Source organism: Trachypithecus francoisi, unplaced genomic scaffold, assembly GCF_009764315.1.
Source record: "Trachypithecus francoisi isolate TF-2019V2 unplaced genomic scaffold, Tfra_2.0 Contig00586, whole genome shotgun sequence".
Taxonomy (NCBI): Eukaryota; Metazoa; Chordata; class Mammalia; order Primates; family Cercopithecidae; genus Trachypithecus; species Trachypithecus francoisi.
This window is the reverse complement of record NW_022680749.1, coordinates 4,846,902-4,872,275: the sequence shown is the minus strand read 5'-3', so window position 1 is coordinate 4,872,275 and position 25,374 is coordinate 4,846,902. Positions and strand designations below refer to the sequence as shown.

The 25,374-nt window shown below is 36.2% G+C and overlaps 1 protein-coding gene across 2 annotated transcripts in view; it reads right to left on the bottom strand.

The window, feature by feature from the left end:
- A1CF (APOBEC1 complementation factor) overlaps positions 1-24,105 on the bottom strand; it is a 78,912-nt gene extending 54,807 nt beyond the window's left edge. For both annotated transcript variants that reach the window (XM_033215344.1, XM_033215354.1), the window contains exon 1: positions 24,014-24,105. The gene's annotated coding sequence lies outside the window, so the exon portion shown is untranslated. The remainder of the gene's footprint in view (positions 1-24,013) is intronic.
- Positions 24,106-25,374: the final 1,269 nt, after the last annotated feature.

Here is a 25,374-nt window from a genome sequence, read left to right as displayed (position 1 = left end):
AGCAATAGCAATACTAATAGTAGTATTACTAATACTATTAATATTACTATTGCTAGTATCATTAGAGTATTATAAGTACTAGTTATTACTATTACTACTATCATTATGATTATTATTACTATAGTACTACTATTAGTAATAGAAATAGGTATTCTACTACTGAAGTAGTATAATTAAATAAATATCCCCAAGCTAAGTATCATTTAGAAAGCAATATTTTTGCCAGGCGCAGTGGCTCATGCCTGTAATCCCAGCACTTTGGGAGACCAAGGCAGGTAGATCACCTGAGGTCAGGAGGAGATCAGCCTGGCCAACATGGTGAAACCCCATCTCTATCAAAAATGTAAAAATTAGCCAGGAGTGGTGGTGCATGCCTGTAATCCCCGGTACTTGGGAAGCTGAAGCATGAGAATTGCTTGAACCTGGGAGGTGAAGGTTGCAGTAAGCTGAGATCATGCCATTGCACTGCAGCCTGGGCAACAGAGTGAGATTCTGTCTCAAAAAAAAAAAAAGGAAGTATATTTTCAGTATAATTTAGAATATCAAAGGAAAACATGAGATTATACAGAGTTAGCTCTTTTTAGGGCAGAACAATGTCATCCTCTTTATATAAACATGGACATTCTTGCCTTCACCTTTCTGATGGTTTTGCTTGCTGCTGACCCAGGGCAATTCAGTTTGCATTCACTGATTGTTTCAAGAAGCATACAGTTAATGCTCTCCATTCGCCAGTTCTACCCTCTGCCTGGCTTTAAGGCATCGTGTTTTAGGGGGAATCTGCTAACTTAGTAAGTTAACATGCCAGCTTCAGCGTCTGTACTTTGCAAAAGGCAAAACATTTTGAAGACTTACAAAGGAAACTAGTCTTTCAGATAAAATTTAACCCTTGCTCTTTTCCTAAATGTTACTAAAATTGTCTTTTCATGAGGATACTCTCAAACCCTCCCACTGTGCTTAATTAACCTGCAAGAGCAAGGAGGCTGTGGATGGGGTTTGATGAGATTATTTATGTACGTGTTACAGCTCTTTGAAGGCAAAGTCTACCGTCTTCTGGCCAAGTTGTAGATTTGTTCTTTGCTGAACCTCATCTTTTCCATCAAAAAGATAACAGTCATGGTGAAATGACAAGTTTGTATTTGCAAAATCTGCCTTTAGTTTTGGTTAATAATTAGTAAAGGTTATTAAAGGTATCTTGAAATCAGAAAGGTCTTTGATCACCTATAAATTCATTCTGAAGTTATTGAGAAAATCGGTATAATATCTCAATTATAGTGTCACATCATTGGGAATCAGGGCATGGAAATAAAATTCAAAATTTGCCACAAGAAACACTTAATCTTTAATTTTTATTTTGCAAAAACAACCCCCTCTCAAAGTGTTGACCTATTCTAAGGAGTGAACTTGAATCCCAGATAAATATTTCTTTTAAGCAAGTCAAACTTTTATTAAAAATATTGGCCAATTTGAAATAAAGGCTTTGCAATACATCTTCTAATTTAGCACCTTGTAAGTTCTTCAGATCAGAATTATGAAAGGATAGTTCTCAAACTATCTTATTGAAGCAATATAATTTAAAACAAACAGGGCAGGCATTAAGACTTTGGAAAGATAGAGAAAAGCATTCATGAGTATTTATCACCTATTAATTCTGAAATTATTTATTGAGTATCTACTGTCTTCTAAGAATTTTCAAGACATAGGGATGGAGATGAGAAAAAAAACCAAACCTCTCATCCCCCAAAATATCATGGAGTTTTACAAGGGGTGAGAGAGATAATAAATAAGATCAATAACTAGAATACAAAAAGTGGATCTCATGGAGGTTAAAAGTATAAAGGTGGTTACCAGAGGCTGAGAAAGGTAATGGGGAGAAGGAGATGAACAGAAATTGGTTAAGGGGTACAAGGTACAGCAAGACAGAAGTTCTAGTGTTTGATACTATAGTAGGGAAATTACGGTTAACAATAATTCATTATATATTTTAAAATAACTAGAAGAGAAGATTCATAATGTCGCAAACATAAAGAGAAAATAAATGTTTGATGTGCTATTCTAATTACCCTGATTTGATCATTATACATTGTATAGAGGTATCATAATATCACATGTACCCTCAAAATATGTACAACTAATATATATCAATACAGACTAAGTAAAACATAGTGTACTTATATAATTTCTGTGGAGAAAATCCACAGGTTTGTGCCATAGCACTGTTATCTAGTTGAGGATGGCTGAGAGCAGAAAGGGTCAAAAAAGATGGAGATTGGATGGAGGGGAAGGCTACAGTCAATATTACAGGAAAGAATCATATATTCACACACTGTCTCTAAGCATCAATTTCCTCATTTGTGAATTGGAGTGATGAGCAGGCTGTGCATCACATTGTTGTGAAGGTGAAATGAGAAAACACCTGTGAGGAATTGCGCTAGGTTTGCTAATAGCTCATGTTGGAGGGGAGAAGCAGAGTAGAGGAACAGCAAAAGAACTCCAGAAAGGGCCTGATGAAATGTCAACTCCCACTTGTGTGATTTCCTCCCCTTTCCCTTCTTCTTTATATCCCTTCTAACAATGGGATGAGGAAAGGACACAAAGTATTGAAAGCCAGGGCTTCCTCTAGTTCTTACAGCTTCCATTAACTGGCAATCTGTGTCTCCTTGTCCTCTCAGACACTATGTTTTTATTAGCAACGGAACACTTGGTTCAAATGTATCCTCACCACCAAACCTGCTATGTAAAAATGGTCACCTCTTTTCTTTCTTTCTTTCTTTTTTTTGGGGGGGAGATGGAGTTTTGCTCTTGTTGCCCAGGCTGAAGTGCAATGGCATGATCTTGGCTCACCGCAACCTCCGCCTCCGGGGTTCAAGCAATTCTCCTGCCCCAGCCTCCTGAGAAGCTGGGATTACAGGCATGCGCCACCACGCCTGTCTAATTTTGTGTTTTTAGTAGAGATGGGGTTTCTCCATGTTGGTCAGGCTGGTCTCAAACTCCTGACCTCAGGTGATCTGCCCGCCTCAGCCTCCGAAAGTGCTGGGATTACAGGCGTGAGCCACCAAGCCTGGCCAATCCTCCCGGCAGGTCCCATCTTTTCTTCTTCCACTTTCGTCCTAGAGGAAGCTATCTGAGCCTGTTTCTTTACATATAAGATTAGGAGGGGGCCGGATGCGGTGGCTCATGCCTGTAATCCCAGCATTTTGGGAGGTCCAGGAGTTCCAGACCAGCCTGGGTAACATGGCAAAAGCTCACCTCTACAAAAAATACAAAAAATTAGCCAGGTGGAATGGCATGCACCTGTAGTCATGCTACCTGGGATGTGACTCGCTTGAGCCTGGGAGGTTGAGCCTACAATGAGCTGCACTGCACTTCAGCCTGGGTGACAGAATGAGACCCTGTCTCAAAATACTACTACTACTACTACTACTACTACTACTACTACTACTACTACCACTACTAAAATAAATACAATTAGGATGATAATACGTCCATCATAGGGTTCTTTGAGGAGTCAATATTAATATTGGGAGCTAAATAATGAATATACATTTAAAATACTTAAAATGGTTTCTGGCATTTAATAAATATCCAATAAAAAGTAGCTATTATAGCATTTTAATTATTATAATTATCAATCTCTAAATCCAAGAGGCAGAATTTCAAAACCAACTGTGGGAAGGATAAAGTCCCAGCTCCTTAGCATGACACATTGTCCCTTCAGGACTAGATCCTAGACTCCCCTTTCGGTGTCATTCACACGCCCTGCCACTTGGCCTTCCCATGCTTTCTTACACCTCCAGTTTCTCTGCTTGGAATGCCTTTTCCTTCCCATGCCTCCTAACTTCGCCACATTGGCCTGACTGATTCTTCTAGACTTGATTAACATCTTCTTTGCTCTGTGATGCTTTCTTTCTATGAAAACCTCTGTAGGTAACCTTTAAGTGTCAGCTCCTCAGTACTCTCAAAAAAACCTGTACATCCTTGTATTGTTTCACACATGACTGTATTTATCGGCGTACATGTCTAACTTTCTCACTAAACTGTGAGCTTTCTGAGCACAGGGACTATCTTGTACTTCATCTTTGTTTGCTCAGAAGGCTCAGCTTGACATTATGCTAAGTGCTTAATAGATACTTATAGAAGAAATGCAAAACTTTGGGTCAGCAATTTTATAAGTTACAGTGACTTGCAGTTAATCAGAAGTACAATTAATCTGAATTGAAAGTCCTGATACTTATTATTTCTCTTTTTCCAGTTACTTCCTGAAAGTTCTATCCTGGAATGGATTTGTTTTATATAAGAAATTGATCTTTGTGGTTTCTCCGCGTTTATGAATATGTCATCGTACTAGTGAGAGAGACAAGAAAAGTAAAAAAATTCAGAGTGCAGAGTGATTAAAATATAAAATTGATATTTGTACACACTTTTCTATCTCTTTCTGGTTTTATATTTGCAACATCAGTGCCTATTTGACCAAGAAAACAAAGATCTAGAAATTATTGGGGGTTCAAGACTTCTGCCTTCCTGAAAGGCAGAGAGGGGTTGGAATGAATAGCTTACCTTGTCACTTGGCTGCAACTACTCAGTGGAAATTGGGCAAAGTTAGAGCTGCAGTTCCTGACCTTGTTGGCCTCAGGTGCCAGTGGGTTCAGTTTCAGGGAAGTTGGCAGGGAAACAGATGAGAAGGAAGTTGGAAGAGAGGTACAGGCAGGGTAGTACATTCTGACTTTTCTAAATCTAAACCTGTTAGCTGGATAGTATATTCCTGCTCTTTGATTATAACCCTGAGCTAGAAAGAGGAAACACTTTTATCTTGTACCTAAAAAACTGATCCCACATGAAAACTAAGTCATGGAAAGAAAACTAAGTGAGGATTTTGAGTGAGATTTGTTATCTAGATTTGCCTGAAGTTATGAGAATGGTAGAAGGTCTTACTGCCCTAGTGTACCATTAAGTTGGCAGCTAGGGAAACAGAGAAAGAGGGAAAATGAGTATTTTATTATATATGTATAAATTTTTTTAAAAGAAAATAGAGATGGAGCTATCTATGTTGACCAGGTTGGTCTCGAACTCCTGGGCTCAAACAGTCTTCCCATCTTGGCCTCCTAGAGTGCTGGGATTACAGGCGTGATCTAACATGCCTGGCCTGTTTTTTTTTTTCTTAAAGTCTTTCAAATGGTAAATTGGGAAAGATACAAGACGAAGGTAAGAGGAATACATACTAGAAAAACACACTTAAAGAGTCATGAAAGCATAGCTTGGCAAAAACAGAACTAGAAATGGTAGTTGGGCACTACTGGGTATCTATCCAAAGGAAAAGAAATCAATATATCAAAAACATACCTGCACTCATATGTTTATAGCAGCAATATTCATAATGGCAAAGATATGGAATCAACCTAAGTATCCATCAACAATTGGATAAAGAAAATTATATATAGAATATATATTAAGTATTAATGTATTATATATATAATATATAGTAGAATTTTATTCAGCCATAAAATATCATGAAATTATTTCATTTTATTTTATCTTTTGCAGCAACCTAGGTGGAACTGGAGGCTATTTTCTTAAGTGAAACAAGTCAGCACAGAAAAACAAATCTGTTCTCATTCATAAATGGGAGTTACATAACGTGTACACATGGAGGTAGAGAGTGAAATGATAGACAATGGAGATTTGGAAGGGTAATGAGGTGAGAAGATGGAGGATGATGAGGGATTCCTTAATAGTTACAATGTACATTATTTGGGTGATGGATACCCTAAAAGTCTTGACCACTCTGTAATCTAGGCATATAACAAAATTACACTAGCACCCCATAAGTTTATACAAACAAAAGAAATGGTCAGTGTGAATGACAGGCAGAGAAGAACAGAAAGGAAACAAAAGATAAACACAGAATTAAAGTTAGAAGATTTCTTGGTTAAAAATTAAAGTAATTATCCTCGACTTTAACAAAAGGGTCAGCAAATATTAATTTAATATCTGCACCGTGGTAAACAATTTAGAGTTAGGAAATGGGGGCATTCTCTTAATAGTATGTTTACTATCTTGATTTGATTTTTCAGAAGAAATTAGATAAGAAAACTGAATGGGGACAAAGACTATTTCTGACTTGGTAAGCAGAGAAGTGTTCTTTTGTAATTGAGTGAGAAGCCACTGGGGCCTGTACAGTGATGTGCTCCATGTGCATTTCAAATCCATGATGGCTTCACTTGCCACTGGGACCTCTCCAAACTGAATCCAGTCTTTCCTCAACGTTTAATTGTGCCTTGACATAACTTTTCTGTAACATGTGAGTTGTACAAGTGGTTTTAGCATGAATTTCAGCCCTTGAGTATCTCCTGGGAATTTTACATGAAAGAAATTCTAGATAGTACTGAAGTGGTTGGTGAAGGATTTATGACTGAAGTCTGTATATTTGCCTGACAATGCTAAGTAAATATTACTTTGCATTGCTTGATACAAAGCTCTAATATCCACATTGGAAAAATATTTACAATTAATCTTAAGTCTATTTTGGAAATTAATTCATGTGGCAGCATGCATTTTGGTCATGCATCATGAGCTGTAGCAAAATTAATAGAGAATACGTATACATAAAATTTCAAAATGTAGCCATGAAGACATCACACAAAGTCCCAATATGCAACATCTTAGTTTTTTAAAACAATACCAGAAAAAAATATTAACCAGAACCTCCTCTATGTTATTAAGGCATTAGTAATAAATCATATATTAATTTGGAACTTGTCAATTTGGGCCAAGATAAGGCTTAAATTAAACAAAGAAAAGAAATGTAAAAGTTGTTCATAGTGGACATGTTAATTTTACTTATAAGTATTGACAAAAATTTTCTTCTGTAGTAGGTTTCCACATTTTTAAAGAAGGACAAGCTTACATTGAAATTTCAGTTCTGTTCCTGCATTATCTGTAGCAAACTTACACAGTCACAGAACTGAAATGTAAATGTAAGCATCTTTAAACTTGTGGAACCTGCTGCAGAGGAGGATAACAGAAAACCAAATACCATATGTTCTCACTTATAAGTGGGAGCTAAGTGATGGGAACACTGGACACATAGAGGGGGACAACACACACTGGCGCCTTTTGGAGGATGGAGGGTGGGAGAAAGGAGAGGAACAGGAAAAATAGCTAATGGGTACTAGGCTTAACACCTGGGTGATGAACTAATCTGCACAACAAACCCCCATGACACAAGTTTACCTATGTAATAAATCTGCACTTGTACCCCTGAACTTAAAAAAAAGTAAAAAAAAAAAAAATAGTTCTGCCACCATGATTTTAACTTTTCTGAGGTCTGGTTTTCTAGTCTAAAAAAGGATAAGAATACTGATACCTAACTTGAAGGTTTTTTTAAGCATGAAATAAATAAAGTAATGAATGTGAGAGTGCCTAACATAGTACCTGGCATGTAGAAGGTGCTATAGAAATACTCCATTCTTATTCTTTATTTGCTGCTTTGTTTAACTCATCTTAGCCATGATCTGTGATTTTCTCATTGGTTATTCTCCTCCTGTTTCTCCAATGCAGAGAAAAATTCAATTTTGAATGCATTATCTTGAGCTCTTTTATGTTGCCTTAATAATGCATCCAGTTATTTCATTTATCTTTGTTTTTGCTACCTAGTAGAAAAGTCGTTAAGGTCCTAAGAATGTTCATGCTTGTCACCTCTCATAGAATATATTAGTATTGTTATGAAAGGTAGGCACAACTGAAATATCTAATGATAAAGACATATTTGGATAAGCAGTGATACAGTACAGCTAATCAAATCAATGTTCTAGAATAATATATAATAATTTAGAGAGATATTTGTGAAATATAATAAAGTGGAAAAGGCAGGTTACAAAACAGAATGGTCTGATTTCATTTGTATTAATTTTTATATTCAAAAATACTTTGATTACACAAGGCTAATTGGTTATCTCTGGGTGAGTGGATTAACAAATTATTTTGTTTTCTTCATTCTTGCTTATTTGACTATTTTTAGCTTTCTATGATATATAGCTCTTGTTCATAATACAAAATATAAAAGTTAAAATTATGTTAATAAATGAATGTTAATGAAAATGTCATGCTTTTCATTAAGATGTGGTCAAGTTTCTATTCTTGCTTTTCTTTTTAAATTAATACATAATAGGTGTAACATATTTTGAGGGTATATGTGATAATTTAATCCTTTTATATTGTTTGTAAAGCTTAAAGCAGTATAATTGGGATATCTATCACTTTAAACATTTGTCTCTTCTTTATGCTGAAAACATTCAAATCATTCTCTCTAGCCATTTTGAAATGTACAGTAGATTTTTGTAAACTATAGTCTGTTTATTATTAATTACAAGACAATAAACACTGAAAATAAGCATTCAACTAAAGAAGCTAGGAAAAGAATGAAATGGACAAAAAGAAATTAGAAGGAATAAAAGATAAAAGTATAATTAATAAAACAGATCTGTATACTTGATAAATGTATGTAACAGCTGATTGTAGTAGTAAATTAGCATCCAGCTAGCAATCCTGACAAGGTAAAAAGGAGTAAATAAATTTTCAAAACAAGAGAAAAATTGGATATAACCAAAGGGTCATAGACTTTTACAAAAGAGAATACTTTTACCAATAATTTGAAAAATATACATGCAGTGGACAAAACCTTAGAAAAGTGTGAAGTTTTAAAATTATCTCAAGGATAAGTTAAAAATTTGAATAAACTAGTAATCATAATCTACATTGAAAACATTCAATGTTTTCCTCCCAAATAACACCAGGTCCAGATTGTTTTATTAGGCAAGTTTTATAAATCACTTTAGAAGCAAATTATTCCTTTGCTATATAAAGCCTTTTGGAGAGTAGAAACTAATAGAAAACTTCTGAAATTATCTACAAACTCATCATATATGATAGAGAAAAATTTACTGCAAAGTAGAATACTAGACAAATATAGGAGTATATAGATATGAACTATATATGAAAAAGCATACAAAATAATAATATACAATGAGCAAGATGGGAGCACTACAAAATATAAAGTTTATTGAACATTAGGAATTCTGGAAGTTTAATTCATTTCATTGATAAAGAGAAAACATGCGATCATCACAGTAAATCTAAAAGTGGTACTTAATGAAAGTTAATACCCACGATTGGTTTAAGAAAACATCTTCATAAGTTAGCAATAGAACAAAACATCCTTAAATTGATAAAAAGTGTCTCTCAGAAACATGAAACAAACATTATACTTAGTAATGAAACACCATAATCATTTATTCTCATTAAAAACAAGTAAATCAACTATATAATACAATTGAAACTAATGAAAGACTACTGCAAAGAACTTATAAATGTTCTGTATTTAACAGAAATAACAAGTGAAGTATAATAAGGTCTAAACAATAGAATAAAAACATAAAATATGAATAACTTAATAAGAAATATTTAAAACCTATATAAAAATGATAAAATTTGACTGAAAAATCTAAAGGCCTTAAGAAATGGAAGCCTTATTGATGTAAAAGGATCAGTTTTTCCCAGATTATTGCCTTAATGCAATTCTAATTTAAAGTCCAATGAAATTATTCTGAAATTTGACAAATTGATTTCAAAGTTCACCTGGCAGGAACAATGTGCAATAAATGCCATAACTATATTGAAAGTTAATAATGATTTGGAACCACCCTAATTAACAGTTAAGATTAAAACAAGCATAGAAATAGAGAACCAGATGAATGGAGTAAAATAAAAACTCTGGACCCATAGTTTTGTTTATACTGGAATTCACCAATAAGTGCTATTTCAAATTCATAGGGGGATCATAAACAATTTGAGAAAAAAAATAAAGTGGGCATATCACCTCATAACATGCCAGCATTCTAACTAGAATAAAGAAATAACCTTTAAAAACATTGTGTAACTTCCAGAAGAAAATGTAGGCGTGTTTTTATAATCTCATGGTACAGAAGGTCTTCTGAACCAAGCATATCAAGAACCATAAAAGAAAAGACTAGCAGATTTGATTACAAAAGTATTACAAACTTCTGTCATGGCAAAATAAGTGAAATTTTAAAAGCCCACAGACTGGAAGAGAATAATTGTTATTTATATAGTAGATGGAGAAATATTATCTGTAATATACAGACTACTTTTAAATAAATAATGGACACAAATCAGTGGACAAATGAGCAAAGGAAATGAACAGTCGATTTAAAGAAATGAAATCAAAATAGCTTATAAACTTATGATTTAAAAATGATAATCTTTAGTGATCAGGAAAAGGCAAAACAAAAAACCAAGATAACATTTTTTTGCCTATTATGTGGCAATATTTAAAAATATTTTAAATAAGAATAATAAACATAGCTAACATTTACTGAACACATATGCTATGTTCTGAAAATTTTAAACATAATTCATTTAATCCTCATAAAAGCTCAGTTGTGTAGCTATTATTATTCCTATGATACGGGTAATAAATCAAGGAATAGAGAGGTTAAAGTGCTCAAGTTTACACTGATAATGAGTGGCAGACAGATGATTTGAATTTAGGTAGCCTGGAGGCTAAGATTGTGTTCCTAATTACTAATTTTACTTCTTTCCAGTTTCCTCATGTTAAAAAAAATTAGGCAGGAGGTGTGGAGATTATAGCTACCCTGCCTTCCTTAAAGTGTTGCTGTGAAGAACACAGGACACCATAATGAGCCGATGAGGGTGATGCTGTGGTCCACATTCTCTTCCTTAGGGACACATGGTCTGGAGCATCTGAAGCACTATGGTAACTTAGCCTCTTTGCCAGAATGAAAGTGAACTATGGTAACAGCTCCTTTGAGGAGTGTTGTGGGTGGATTGTCTGATGCTTCACTCGGACATATCAAGGATTGACCCCCTGTGGATATGGTCCAAATGGACCCAGCTGTCTGCTATGCACTGAGTCACATCTCATTGAAATGTTACTCCTTGACAAGTGTGGCACCTTCGTGGTTTACCAAGTAATGTATCATTTGGCAAGATCTGGCTCAGCTTTCGTGATTACTTTTATTCTTATATTTAAATTCTTTTGTTTTTTTAAAAGACAGAATCTCGCTCTATCACCCAGGCTGGAGTGTGGTGGGGTGATCTCAGCTCACTGCAACCTCCTCCTCCTGGGTTCAAGAAATTCTCCTGCCTCAGCCTCCCGAGTAGCTGGGATTACAGATGCATGCCACTATGCTAGGCTAATTTTTGTATTTTTAGTAGAGACGGGGTTTTGCCATGTTGGCCAGGCTGGTCTTGAACTCCTGACCTCTGGTGATCCACCCGCCTCAGCCTCCCAAAATGCTGGGATTACAGGTGTGAGCCACTGTGCCCAGCCATTTAAATTATTTAAGATGTTGATTCTTCTTTCCACTGATCTTTAGTTCTTCCGGATTGTAGATAGCAAGAGAGGAAGAAATTGTCTATAGACCAAATATCTCATGAGGTTGCAGTGGAGGTAATCAAAGCCTCAAGTGCTTCTCAAGACACCCAACACAACTACTTTGTGTAGTTGTGTTACACACAGCTACACACAGGGAATGAGTAGGGTCTTCTCTCTCTCCATTCTCAAATGTTCATATAATTCATTTTTCCTTCTTCTATTTCCTTTTCTGTTTTATTCTTTAATTTTTTTGTTCTCTTTCCTGCTCTTTTGGTGACATCTATGGCTAAAGAAGTTTCTGAATCCATCTGACATGTATATTGAACTTTTAAGATAAGATATTAAATGTTGTGAAGGAGTAATGCTGATACAATTTCTAAATAAATTGTTATTTTTGCAAGGATGTATAGGGCTAGCTGATGTTTGATTACTGTTTGTTGAGGTTTAAAATCTATATACCACCCTATTTGGAATCCTACTGAGTCCTAAGTAGAGTAACTTAAGATAGCAAAACCTAAGATACTGGAAAAATTGCACTGTAGTGAAAATATCTATAGAGAAAAGAAAAACTATATCAGAGAAAAAAAGTACCATAGGAACCACTGTCTTAGAGTTTATCAGAGAAAAAGAACAAGCAAATATATAATGAACAAATGATTATTTTATTATAATTTTAATATGTGTTTGTGTATATATGTGTTTATCTGTGTATATGCACATATGCACACACACCAGTATTAAATCAGGGCATTAAAACATGCAAGGGGTAGAGAAGGCATGTTTTCCCAATTTTTAAAAAACTATGTCAAATCAGAAATCATATACAAGCTCATTAAAGGAATAATGTCACCTTAACTCTTAGGAAAGTTAAGCATATTAATCTGGCCAACAGATCATCAGATCATCATTTTTGCAAAACAATCCTGACATCTAGAAATTTCTTTTGTTTTGTTTGAGGAAAAAGTAATTTCAAATAGTTGAAACAATTTACTTTCATTTTAAAACTTGTTTAAAATTGTATAATTTATGATCCAATAGAAACACATCTTGCTTTTTAGCATATTCTCATTAAGTGGATTTTATAAAGGTACATTTTATCTGTTTAGAAAGACATTTTTCCACTGGTTTAAAATGCCCTTTAAATATCAATGAGAAGCACTTTCAATCCCTAGGATTTAGTTTGAACTATAAATTACACAAGGAAATACCAGAAGAGGAAGCATTCACCTATGCACCTGTGCACATCTTGTCAAAAATAGCACGAGATTTAACTGCAAGCGTTCTTAAATTTTAGCAAATAATGTTCATTCCATTAAATCTCTCCTTCCTCTTTTTTATCCCATGCCCTCAAAACTTCACTGTAATCTGCTCCAACAGAGGTTGTGTCCAGTTTGAGTAAATCCCTTAACTGTTACTTGCAATAACTTGCTTTAAACCCTTATTCTTAAAATATTGTACCACTATTAAAACATACTCCCAATTGGCATTAAAAGATCACTTAAGAACAGCCACAGCAGAGCCAGGTGCTGATAGCTATGACATACAGAATCTGTGCACAAAAACCGGCTCCCTGCCTGGACTCATGGTAGAATCACCTGTGCTTAGGCATCATCTTCCCCACCCCTGGAAGGATTCTGATTCAGCTGGTTTGGAATGGGGCCCAGGAAATGATAGATTTTAAAGCTTCTCAGGTGATAACAATATGCAGTTGCATCTAGAACAGCTGACTTAAGCTCTAACTTATACATGTTACAGGTCAAACAAAACAATTGAGAGTAATTGAATTTATTCCACCTGCCAAATAAATGGGCCATATACTCACATAAAAAATCTAATTAAAAAGAAAAAGACTACATGAGAAAGGTAGAAATTAGATAGCAGGAGAAAAGAATAATTCAAAATTTTCTGTAATAATTGTTTTGTCTATGTTTTCATCATTTCTAATGAGTAAATGTTCTCCTAGTTGTTAGTATTTATAAATAAAAACCTTGAACTACCTTAAAAAATCTGACTCTTAGTAGATTCTGGCTCAAATGATTTCTTTCAACTTAGTTTTGATGAGGACTAGCCAATAAGATATTTATATGACCACTGCATGCATACAACTAATACTTGTTGTGTGGTTCTATGTATGGAAAGGAAGCAAAAGCTGTGGGGTAGAAAAAGGACAGAGAGCAAGGAAAGCTCTTATGAGAAAGGAGCAGATGTAGGAAAGTTGAGTTAGGTGAATAATGAAGAGCCTGAGCAGTTCTGTGAATTGCTATGAATTCTAACTCTGAAGTCCTAACAGTCTCTTTATCCAGAGCAATCTTCAATATAGGCATCTCATGAAGCCTAGATCTTAACATGTTTTCTGCTTTCGGTACATATGTATCCTTACCTGTTGCCCCCTCTACACTCCTAGCTCTATTTCCCACCCCATCTTCCATTATTGGACTTAACCTGAGCTTGGCTAAAGTGTAGAGTGAAAGACACGTCACTGCTTACTACCCTGTAGGCATGGCATATCTGTTCTACACACCACTGGAAGATCAATCTCCCTAAAATATTTCCTCTAGTATTCTCCTGCCCTAAATCTTTCACTGGACCCATCACTAACTAGCAAGAAACAGTTCAGCCCCTTAGCCTGACATTCAGTGCCTGCCATGACCTGGTCCTAACTTGACTTTCCTGATTTTCTTTCAATGCAAGTCTGGAGCTATTCCATGCTCAAGTCCATCAGGTCTCCTGGGCACACCAGTTGCTTTTTATTTTATCTAGGTGCCTTTGTCCTTGTTTCCCATTTCCCACATGCCTAGAATTCCCATTATTCTTTCTATAATTTCCCTGGCTAAGCCAAATTCATGTCTATTCCATTAGGTCTCGGGTATATGTGATTGTGTGTATGTATAGATGTATAAGGGTACTAGCACACATGTGCAGACATGAATATGTATATATACACAGGGGTGAATAAACTCTGAGAGGTCAGTGTTTACAGCACAACATCACACAAGAGACCTTTGTATATGCCTCTTTCCTTTTGTCACTGCTCTGCCTCCAATACTCTCTTATAAATTTTCCAGCCTGTGCTCAACTTGGACAAGCTTATCAGAAACTCAGAAACAGGAATACTCATAAATGTCCTGTCCTTGTCAACACTGAAGATTGAAAGATGAATGATAGATTTTTTCACCCCAAAAAGATCTTGGAAAATTTTAACAGCAGATGCAATGTGAGCGGGCCTCATCCAATCAACCGAAGACCTGAATAAAACATAAAAACTGAGTAAGAGGGAGCTCAGCCTGCATGACAGAGCAGTGACATTGGCCTTTCCTGATCTTTGGACTTGAAATATTGGCTCTTCTTGCATCTCTAACCTGATGGCTTCTGGACTGGAACTTATATCATTGACTTTTCTGGGTTTCAAACCTTTGGACTTGGGCTGGAACTATGCATGGGCTCCCCTGAATCTCCAGCTTGCTTACTGCAAATCTTGGGACTTCTGCTTCTATAATTGCATGAGCCAATCCCATAGAATAAATCTCTTTATTTGTATTTATATGTGTAGTATTACATATTTATACATATATTTACATAAATTTATATATTTATGTGTTTTATGCATGTATAAATTTATTGCCTATATATACATATATTATGTTTTTTCTAGAGAATGCTGACTAATACATACACATAACTCTGTCTTTGTGCTGTTATTGTTCTAGTACCTGTAAGATCTGACTACTACAGGTGACTGTTGTGGTGTCTTTATTCAGTTATGATACTCAGCTATTCCCAAAATGCCTGACTTCTAGAAGATTCCTGGGAAACAGAGTTGGCAGAACTTAGAAATTATAGAACGGCATGGACTAATGAGAAAAGTAGAATGTCTTTGTGTATATGTTTAATTTTTAAGTTGTCTTATGAATCGGTAAAGCAGTAATCATGGCATACAATGTAGATATTCTTCAGCTTAAAAGCAGTTGATTATTCGATAGTCCTGGTACCAATGATTTGCGTGGTATATTATAGAGACCTAATGAGCTGTGTGTGCTCTATTTCATTCATTCTTCTTCTAGTGTTAGGTTTCTCCCTCTCTTTTTAGCCTGAGACTCTGACCTTCTGAACTTAGTTGCTGCATGTGGTTTTCTCGACAGTTTGGAGAAGTTTAAGTCGAAAACTCAGTTTTCACCAAGTCTGTCAATCACCGACTAATGGAATATATTTGATCTCTGATTGAAGCTTAAAAAAATCCATCTGTGTTACAGTGGCACAGAAGCAATCTGACACTTGTAAGGAAAGATAGCCTTATGTTTCTATTTTAAAAGCCATATTATATTTGTTCTGATTTTATACTAATTTTCATGCATCATCATAAGTGGCTTTGAGTACTGATCTTTTCTTTCATAACGATGAAAATGATAAAGTCTTAGAGCTTTGCTTTCTGGTGTGAGGATCTGTATTTCTCTTTTGCTTCCTCTGATAATTACCCAGGTTCCTTCAAATCATTCTGTACTAATTTAGAAGACCCTGTCTGTGATAGGGAGTGTCTCTGTCTTAGAAAAAAAACTGAAAGAGGGCCAGGTGCCTGTAATCCCAGCACTTTGGGAGGCTGAGGCAGGAGGATCATGAGGTCAGGAGTTCAAGACCATCCTGGCTAACACAGCAAAACTCTGTCTCTACTAAAAATACAAAAAATTAGCCGGGCGTGATGGCACACGCTTGTAGTCCCAACTCCTCAAGAGGCTGAGGTAGGAGAATTACTTGAACTGGGGAAGCAGAGGTTGCAGTGAGCCGAGATTGCACCACTGCACTCCAGCCTGGGAGATGGAATGAGACTCTTAAAAAAAAGAAAAAAAAGAAAAAAAACACTACAAGAAAATTAGGGAGAGACTGTTTCAAATTTCCACTGCAAGCCAGTGATGGGGATAGGGTTAATTTCTAAGCTCATTCTACTCTAAAAAGCACTCTACATTTTTACCTCATGGCCTCTTTCTCATCTATTTTCCTCTAGTAAAGCATTTTGTAATCAACATAGAAATATGATAAGAGTTATAGCTAAATGGCTAAAGTTTATGCACACTTGCTTAGTATTACTCTAAGCACTTTATAATTTCTGATCTAATTATTAAAACAACCCTGACTTTACAGAAGAGGAAATAGTCACAGAGTTCAGTACTTTGCCTAGAGTGAAACTGTAGCAAGTGGTAGAGTCAGAATTTGTATCCAAGCATTCTGGGTCCAGAGCCTTCTGCTTGAACATGTCATTTATCTCTCACTCTGCTATGCCAACACCACAGGTCAGAGCTTTGGATCCTTGGGTTTTAGGAAATCCTTTGCAATTCTGAGTTACTAAATTATTATAGAAAGGATTTAACTTTACAGCTGTTTTTAAATGTCAGAGAAAACTAAGAGTTTCCAGGCATTATACGTTTTTCTCTTAAAATATCTTAAGGGTTCATATAATGGCATTTCCTGCATGATGTTAATTCAAGTCAATGCACCTGTTAAATATCTGTGAAATAATGAGAAAACTAGACATGGATGAATTAGTATCTTGCAAGTGTGATACTCAAATGACTTTATTGACAAAATTCTCTAATAAGTTAATTATTCCTTAAAGATCGGACAAATACCTGCTACTCATGTCCCTTATATCACCCCCAAGTTACTTGTGACACTTCCTCCCTGGACCATCTGCTCTTGACATCTTCTCTTCCCCATCATCAAAACTTGCTTCCCACAAGGCTTTGCCAGGCTACTCTGTTAAGCGATTTTAGTCTCTATCGCTCACACCCTACATCCCAACTGATTTGTATTTTAACAAAACTTATGGAAACAAACTCTTATTCTAAATGAATAACTCTATTCAGGTTGGTGGAGCTGCTATTTGGGGGCATCTGAGTCTCAATTTAAAGTTCTAAATTAGGTCAGTTTAAATATGGGGCTCCCTTAGCAGATACAGACCTAGCAGCCCAATTATTTTTTCCATGGGGAAAACGGTATGTCCTCCAGGTAGGAGGTGCTATGTCCTCTTCAGACACTAACAGAATTTGAGTGTAAGGCAACCAAGTCATTTATGACAATTACTTTGTATTTTTAGCAATGTCTCCGTGGTTTATCCTGTCACTATGTTCATGGTGCCTGTATTAGCCCGTTCTCACATCACTATAAAGGAATACCTGAGACTGGATAATTTATAAAGAAAAGAGGTTTAATTGACTCACAATTCTGCATGGCTGGGGAGGCCTCAGGAAACTCACAATCATGGTGGAAGGCAAAGGGGAAGCAAGCTTGGGCCTTCTTACATGACAGCAGGAAAGAGAAGTAGCGTGTTCAGGAGGAAAGTCGAACACTTACAAAACCACCTCATGAGATCTCATGAGAATTCACTCATTATCATGAAAAAAGCTGGAGGAAACCACCCCCATAATCCTATCACTTCCCACCAGGTTCTTTCCTACAGGTCTAAGGATTGCAGTTCAAGATGAGATTTGGGTGGGGACAAAAAGCTAAACCATATCCATGCCTGTGTCTGCATGTATTTCCTCTGTGATGTGGGCCTCTCAGTCTCTCCAAGTCACAGAATGGGTCTCCTTAGTTAAAGGCTACGTCTCTGGCTACGTCAGTTCATGAGTCTGGGCACATCAAGGAAGGTGAGTCTTGGAGTGAATGGAGTATTCCTCTGTAACCACAGGGGTTCTAGTAATTCATCTCTCAGAATTTTCATAGAGAATCGGCCTGAATTAGACATGCTATACAGTGGGAAGTGGTACAATGGAAGAGTCCCCCCTGAGGGTTCGGGTTCTGCCCTTGGGTTGTCGTTCTAACAAAAACCTAACTTGGGGAAGCCAACTTGCTTTTCTCTGTCACGTAAAGGATCTCAAAAGTTTTCTTCTAGTTCTAAGCCTCGATGCTTCCCAGTGTTCCATTTGTCCTTTGTTCGCAGGGTGGCCTGTGCCAGACTGCCTGGAGCCCCTCCGACACCACTTACTAGTGGTGTGACCTGGGGCAAGTTTCTGTGTGTCCCTAAGCCGTAGTTGCTTCACGGGAAAAATGGAGTAGCAATAGTACCCATTCCATAGAGTGATGGAGGATTAAATGAGTTAACCTATGTGCCTGGCATGTGGCAGGATGTAACAGGATGTAAGGGCTTTTATTCACATCATCGTTATCATCATCATAGAGTGCCAATTATAATTAGTTGGTAATAAATACATGAATGGTGAGGGGTTGTTAGGGATCTTCAGAAAAGAAGGTTAGAAAGAGGATTCCTGAGATGAACATCTATATGTGTCAACACACTTTTCTCCCCATGGAACCAGATTTTGATTTCTGACTTCCATTGCAAAAAGTCAGAGGCATTAGGGTTTAATTACACCTAATAATTTAAAGTACTATTTAGTTCATGCTGAAAGCCCCAGCTGGAAAGATAAGCACTAAGCAGAATCCCAATAGAAGAGCTGGATAGAAGAATACTAAAATCAATAGAAATAAAAAATTTCATTTGTACACAATGCTTTGCCAGTCCCCTGCCAGGCAGGTAGGAGATTTTATAAACCTCTGTTCCTTTATATCTTTCACTGTGTTAGTTACAGCATCTGGATTGAGTTATAATTACATCTTTTTAGGGCTATTTTCTTCTAGGTCCCATATGGGAGTGGTTCTTCTCTCACCTTCCACATGAACCCATATGTCCGCTCTTCACTGTTTTCATTTACCTCTTTTTCTTTCTTTCTTTCTTTTCTTTTCTTTTTTTTTTTTTTTTTTTTTGAGATTGAGTCTCACTCTGTTGCCCAGGCTGGAGTGCAATGGCATGATCTAGGTTCACTGCAACCTCTGCCTACTGGATTCAAGCGATTCTCCTGCCTCAGCCTCCCGGGTAGCTGGGATTATAGGCACCCACCACCACGCCTGGCTAATTTTTGTATTTTTCTAGAGACAGGGTTTCACCATATTAGCCTGACCTCAGGTGATCTGCCGACCTTGGCCTCCCAAAGTGCTGGAATTACAGGCATGAGCCACTGCGCCTGTCCTCATCTAACCTCTTAATTGATAGACACATTAATGTCCAGTGAAGATGTTGAAGGCCCACTACCTAATCATCATTGCGCTACATAAACAGAGTTGGGCTTATAAATGTTAGGTGGGAGCATCTTTCAGTTAATCAGATTTGTACAATTGGAATGGTGAATATTGACACAGTTACCTTGAAGAAACTAGACATACTGAATTGACATCAACTATGAAGAAATTTGCCATTAAAAATCTATATAAGTACTATATGAAAAGCTTTATAAACTAGAATATCCTATAGAAATAAGGTATTGTTGTAGTTAGTTCTACTACTTCAACCTAGTGATTTTTAAATCAATTGGGCATCCTAAAGCAATGATTATTTTTTAATTGCTGGAGGAAGAGAAGGCATCACTACATCATTGCAAGTGAGATTTTATAGAATTACAAACCAATCTGCTCTCTTAGACATTCTGTCTGCCTAAATTGTCATGAGCTAATTCTCTTTAGTCATATTATGTCTGGAGCAGAGCATTGCACCTAACTGTGCAAATCAGAGGGATTTATCTTATATCCTTATTAATATTTCCCTCTTAATATTACCAGGGACCAATTCCTATTGAATAAACAAATTTGGAAAATGTTCTCCATGTGATTAATACATATATGCATAAAACTCCACATATAAATCTATGTAGGAAAAATATCTTAGCTTACATATGTTTAAAAGAAATCAAATTAGAGCTCTCAAGATACCAGCATGTTTTAGTCAAGACAATAATTTTTTTACAAAAGGACATGTTTTAATTTTTGGATTGCATCAATAAAAAATATCCAATACAAAATTTTAGTTTATCAAATTAAAAATTCTAAGTGGTCATTAAAACTGATAACCTAGGATGCACGTGGTGGCTCACACCTGTAATCCCAGCACTTTGGGAGGCCGAGGCAAGCAGATCACGAGGTCAGGAGTTCGAGACCAGTCTGGCCAACATAATGAAACCTCGTCTCTACTAAAAATACAAAAATTAGTTGGGCATGGTGGTGTGCACCTGTAATCCCAGCTACTCGGGAGGCTGAGGCAGTAGAATCACTTGAACCCAGGAGGCGGAGGTTCTGATGAGCTGAGATTGTACCACTGCACTCCAGCCTAGGCAACAGAACGATATTCCATCTCAAACAAACAACAACAACAAAAAACTGATAACCTAGTTGGAGTAGATTTGATGAAATAAAACAATGAACTAGCTTTCCTGGTTGAATCAGCAGCAAACATTTGTTAATAACTCTTCGGATTTTACAGGATCAGGCCAAGGAGCAGATGGGATACAGATTTCTAATATGGAATGTCACCGCAAGGGTGCTGCTCCTTTTCCAGATGCTTTTCCTGGGGGCAGTTGGATTGTGAGAGCTGCACTTTGCAGCAGCCTGGTTACTGTTTCTGTGAATAAGATAAAATAGTGTTTATCCTCTGTCGATCAATACTGTCTTGTTTGAACTTATTGAGTCATTTTAGAGACACATAAGGCAATGAAAACCATTGTGCAATAGTACCCACAGTACTACTCAGCTTTCTAAGGGATGACAATATTTGAAAAGACAGTTTCTGAAACAAATTTTTAACATCAACTGCCTCCATGATGAAATAAGCATGCCCTGTGTCAGGGTGTCCCATGGGTTTGGGTGAAAAGGTGTTGGGGTTTTATAACTAAGAGTTTTCTTCAGCAATAATCTCTAAAATAAAAATATGCTCTGTGTGTGTGCTTTAATACTGAAAAAAATTACAGGCTGACTTGCTCTGAATAAATGGAATAGTGCTACTATTTGTGATTCATCAGAATTTTTTTAAGTACAGTTTATGATTTCAACTTTATTAGTATTGTTTTGACAAACAAGGCCTAATAGGTATACTTGGGCAATTTTAGAAAATTTTTCTGGAGGTTGTTACAAATAGGAAAGTGAAAAGGGAAGTGGGATTTTTGCTGAATTCTTAAGCACCCGGGACCACATTTCTCTCCTTTGCTTTATCATCTAATTTAACCTTCACAAAATACTGTGGGTCAGATCTTACCCCCATTTCACATTTGAGGAATCTGAGATTCAGAGGAGTCAAACAATATGCCCAAGGTCACAAACCTAGGGAGTTTTGCAATAGGTGTTTCCACTTAGCTGTGTCGAGGCAAAAAGCCTAGTGTTCTTTCTGTAATTAATTTTAAAAGTTTCTCAGATAGGCATAGTCCTATTTGGTGGAAGAAGACTAGACTCTAAAGTCCTTTAGATTTTTCAATTGTGATTATTTCAATTGATTCTCATTGTTATGAATGCTGGACATGGGCTATAAAAGCAATTTGTTCTTTCTTGTCCTGTATTCTGATAAATACCAATTTTGAGAGATATTGATAGATGTTCCTGAAAGAAGATGTTCTGTTGTAAATTAAGCCCAGGAAGCAAAACATTGCCTGCTCTCTTAGATAATTGTGATAAATGACAATATTTGCATGTGTCATGAGTCCCCAGTGCTTGAGGGTGTGATATAATGGTTACATGTTTGGGCTCTGGATGAGACCGCCAGACAAAGGAGCCTGGCTCTGCCACTTGCTAACTGAGTAGCTGAACCTGTTAGGTAACTTGTCTGTGCCTCCATTTTCCCATTTATAAACTGTTATAATAGTATCTACACCATAGAGTTGTTCTAAGAATAACATGAGATAATGCATGGAGAACTTAGAAGTAGACCCACTTGGACACAGGAAGGGGAACATCACACACTGGGTCCTATTGTGGGGAGGTGGGAGCGGGGAGGGATAGCATTAGGAGATATACCTAATGTAAATGACGAGTTAATGGGTGCAGCACACCAACATGGCACATGTATACATATGTAACAAACCTGCACGTTGTGCACATGTACCCTAGAACTTAAAGTATAATAATAAAACAACAACAAAAACAAACAAAAAGAAAAAACAAAAACAAAACCAAAAAACAAAAACAAAACAAAACAAAAAAAAGAAGTAGACCTGATAATATAGTACTTCATAGATACGTGCTATCATTATTACTCAAAACACTCATGTGGTAACAAGACCTGCTATAACTTTTCTAACACCATTTCCTCAACTTACTTGACAATGGAGTCACTTTTCTTTTGAGCCACATTCATTAACATCCACTGAATATAGTGCCGGAAATGTTGATATTTGAAATAACATAAAACCAGGTTGGTATTAGTGCAGTAGAAAATAAGAACTAAGTATTTATAGTGTTTTAATATCCATTATGTCATTTTATAATGTTTGCCCACAACAATATTTCTTTTCCTTGCCAGCTGTCTTCTTTTTTCCCTTAAAATCGATAAATAGTAAAACGGAGCAGTAAAATGTTAAGAGTTGTCTAAGATGGGCAGAGTCAATGTTATTCCAGAAAGTATGAACCTTATAAGTCATTCGTCTCTTTTTCTGTACTTAGCAGGGCAAAACATTACTGCTTTGACAAATAGGTGATATCACTGTCATTTCCAGACCTATGCTCCCATTGCATGCTCCATAGCACACATTATAAAAAAAGTTTCAGAGCAGATCAACATATTTTTTGAAGCTCCTAAATTATAGCTAGAGCTGAATTTACCAAAATACGCTCTACAGAACACTAATGCTGCACAATGTGCAAATAATGCTATGTTCTTCATCGTCTTGGAGAATTACAATACATATCTGAAAATTCCTATAGTAAATAAACTCGTTTAGTTTGGAATCCATTCTTCTTGGAACTTACATAGGTAATCATGACAAAAAGAGAGTTTAGGGGGCTTCTGGTAGAAACGGGATTTTTTGGTAAATGTCCAGATTGATTTCTTTCTTTAAATACCATTATATTCTGGTTGTGAATAATGTTTTTAGAGTACAGAAAAAAATGTGAAAATACATCCACCTCAGCACAGTTGCCCAAATTGTGGAAACAATATAATAATTAGCCATTCCAAGATTGAGATATAACACACTGAAAACCAGTCATTTTCCATAATATTTTTTGGGCCGGAATCAGAAGTGAATAGTTTAAACATTCCTTTGGTTAGCAAGATAATGGCAGGGAAAATCACAAGAGTTTACCAAGACTTTCTTTTTTATGGTGGTAGTAGCTCAGGAGATAATCGAATACATGAAGTCTAAAGTATGATAGGAATTACGACCCACACGCAGAACTGAAAATCTGCCGGTGATGTTAAAACTGTTTCTTTTGTTAATTACATTTCTGTTTCTCAGGGTCCTAGGATCTGGACAGGCACTCAACCACAACTCTCCCTGCTGTCTGATTAGAGCTAAATAAACTTCTCACAACATTGGCTCCACTCTTGAACCCTCCGTGGTAAGTCTACAGAAATTTATTAAATCCTGGCAGCTATCTCATTTTGAGATTATATAATAATTCCAATCTATTCTTTTGTTTTCTGGTTGTTTCATTTGTCTAAAAACAAGCTAGATAATTCCTTGAATTAGGCTCGATAATAGAAGAAGGTAAAAGCTGTTTTCACTGCATTCTCACTGATACCACAATGCACAGTCCCACAGAGTTGAAATAGAAAAAAGCAAAACACATGGATCATACCTGAGTAATTTCAGAGATCCCCACCCGGAAAAGGTTTCCTTGATTATGGCGAATTCAACGTGTTACTCGGGTTATGCTCTAATCGTCATATCAAACTCCAAAGGTTCAGTGGCTTTAGGTTTGGTTTACAATTCCTGGGAGTTAAACTTTAACTCACCCTGTCTCTTGCATCCATGCAGCCCTTTGACCAGATAATTGGGTCACTACAGCCCAGATATAATCTACTAAAACTATCTTTGCTATTTGTTTACAAAATTAAAATAAATATTGTAAAGATATTGGGGTAAATATTATTTTGAAGATATTTTATTGACTTATACGATATATTTAAAAAGTAAAACTCACTGTAATTTGGTACCTAAGCTTTTCTTTATGTTACTTCCTTTGTTTTTTACTATGCCAAAGTGATATTATGGCTAAGGTAATTTAGGAGAATATTTCTTTGTTTTACACTTTTTATATCACTGTATTACACGGAGTAAAGTATAGAGTTTTAGGTCAAGTACATTGATAAATGCTGGCTTATAAACAGAAAACACACGAAGCATTTATAAAACAAAGTAGATAGATTTAGGCCAGATCAGGTTGGGGAAAGCATACTTCTTTGTATACAAGCTGCTCATTTAGATTTTAAGAGGGGGCCACTCTGTGAGAAGCACAATAATCAGCTACAAACTGGGGTTATATGATAGCTGATGCTATTGTTCATTGCCTGAAATCTCAGTGCTAACTGAGTTTCTTGAAAAATAGAGAAATGGTATTTTCAGAAATACAAACTCTATACTCTAAGTTCTCTGGTAAGAGCTGTAGTCTACACGAGAAATCCCTAAGGGTAATAAAGCCTACTTTTAAAAAAGGAAGAAGAACCAAAACCTTCCTAATTTTGAGTAAGTTTTGGTTTAAGAGTTTGGAAACCACACATTCCAAAACTAGAATTAAAGGATACCCCTACTTGCCTTTAGTTCTAGTAAGAAGAGTCTAATTTTCTAGGAACCAACTATTAGGGGAGCATTTTTGTCCATAGAAAAGCACAGAACAAACAATTCTTCTATAATATAGACGCAAAGGAAGATCCATCAATTAAGCACGTCTGTGAATACGTAAGAGAAGAGATGAAAGATACTGTTGAAATGCTAGTTCTGCTTACAGTTTTTAGTTCTCAAACATGAAATTATTTCAGTTCTCAAACATGAAATGATTTATCATTTTCCCATAGCTATGGATGACAGGGTTTAACAAAAACATCCCAGGAACAATTGTTTAGCCCCAGAATCGCTCCCCTCATGTTAGACCTAGAGAAAGCATTTATGCCCCACCCAGCTAGATAGCTGAATGAGGGACACATCCCTCTACTTCCTTCT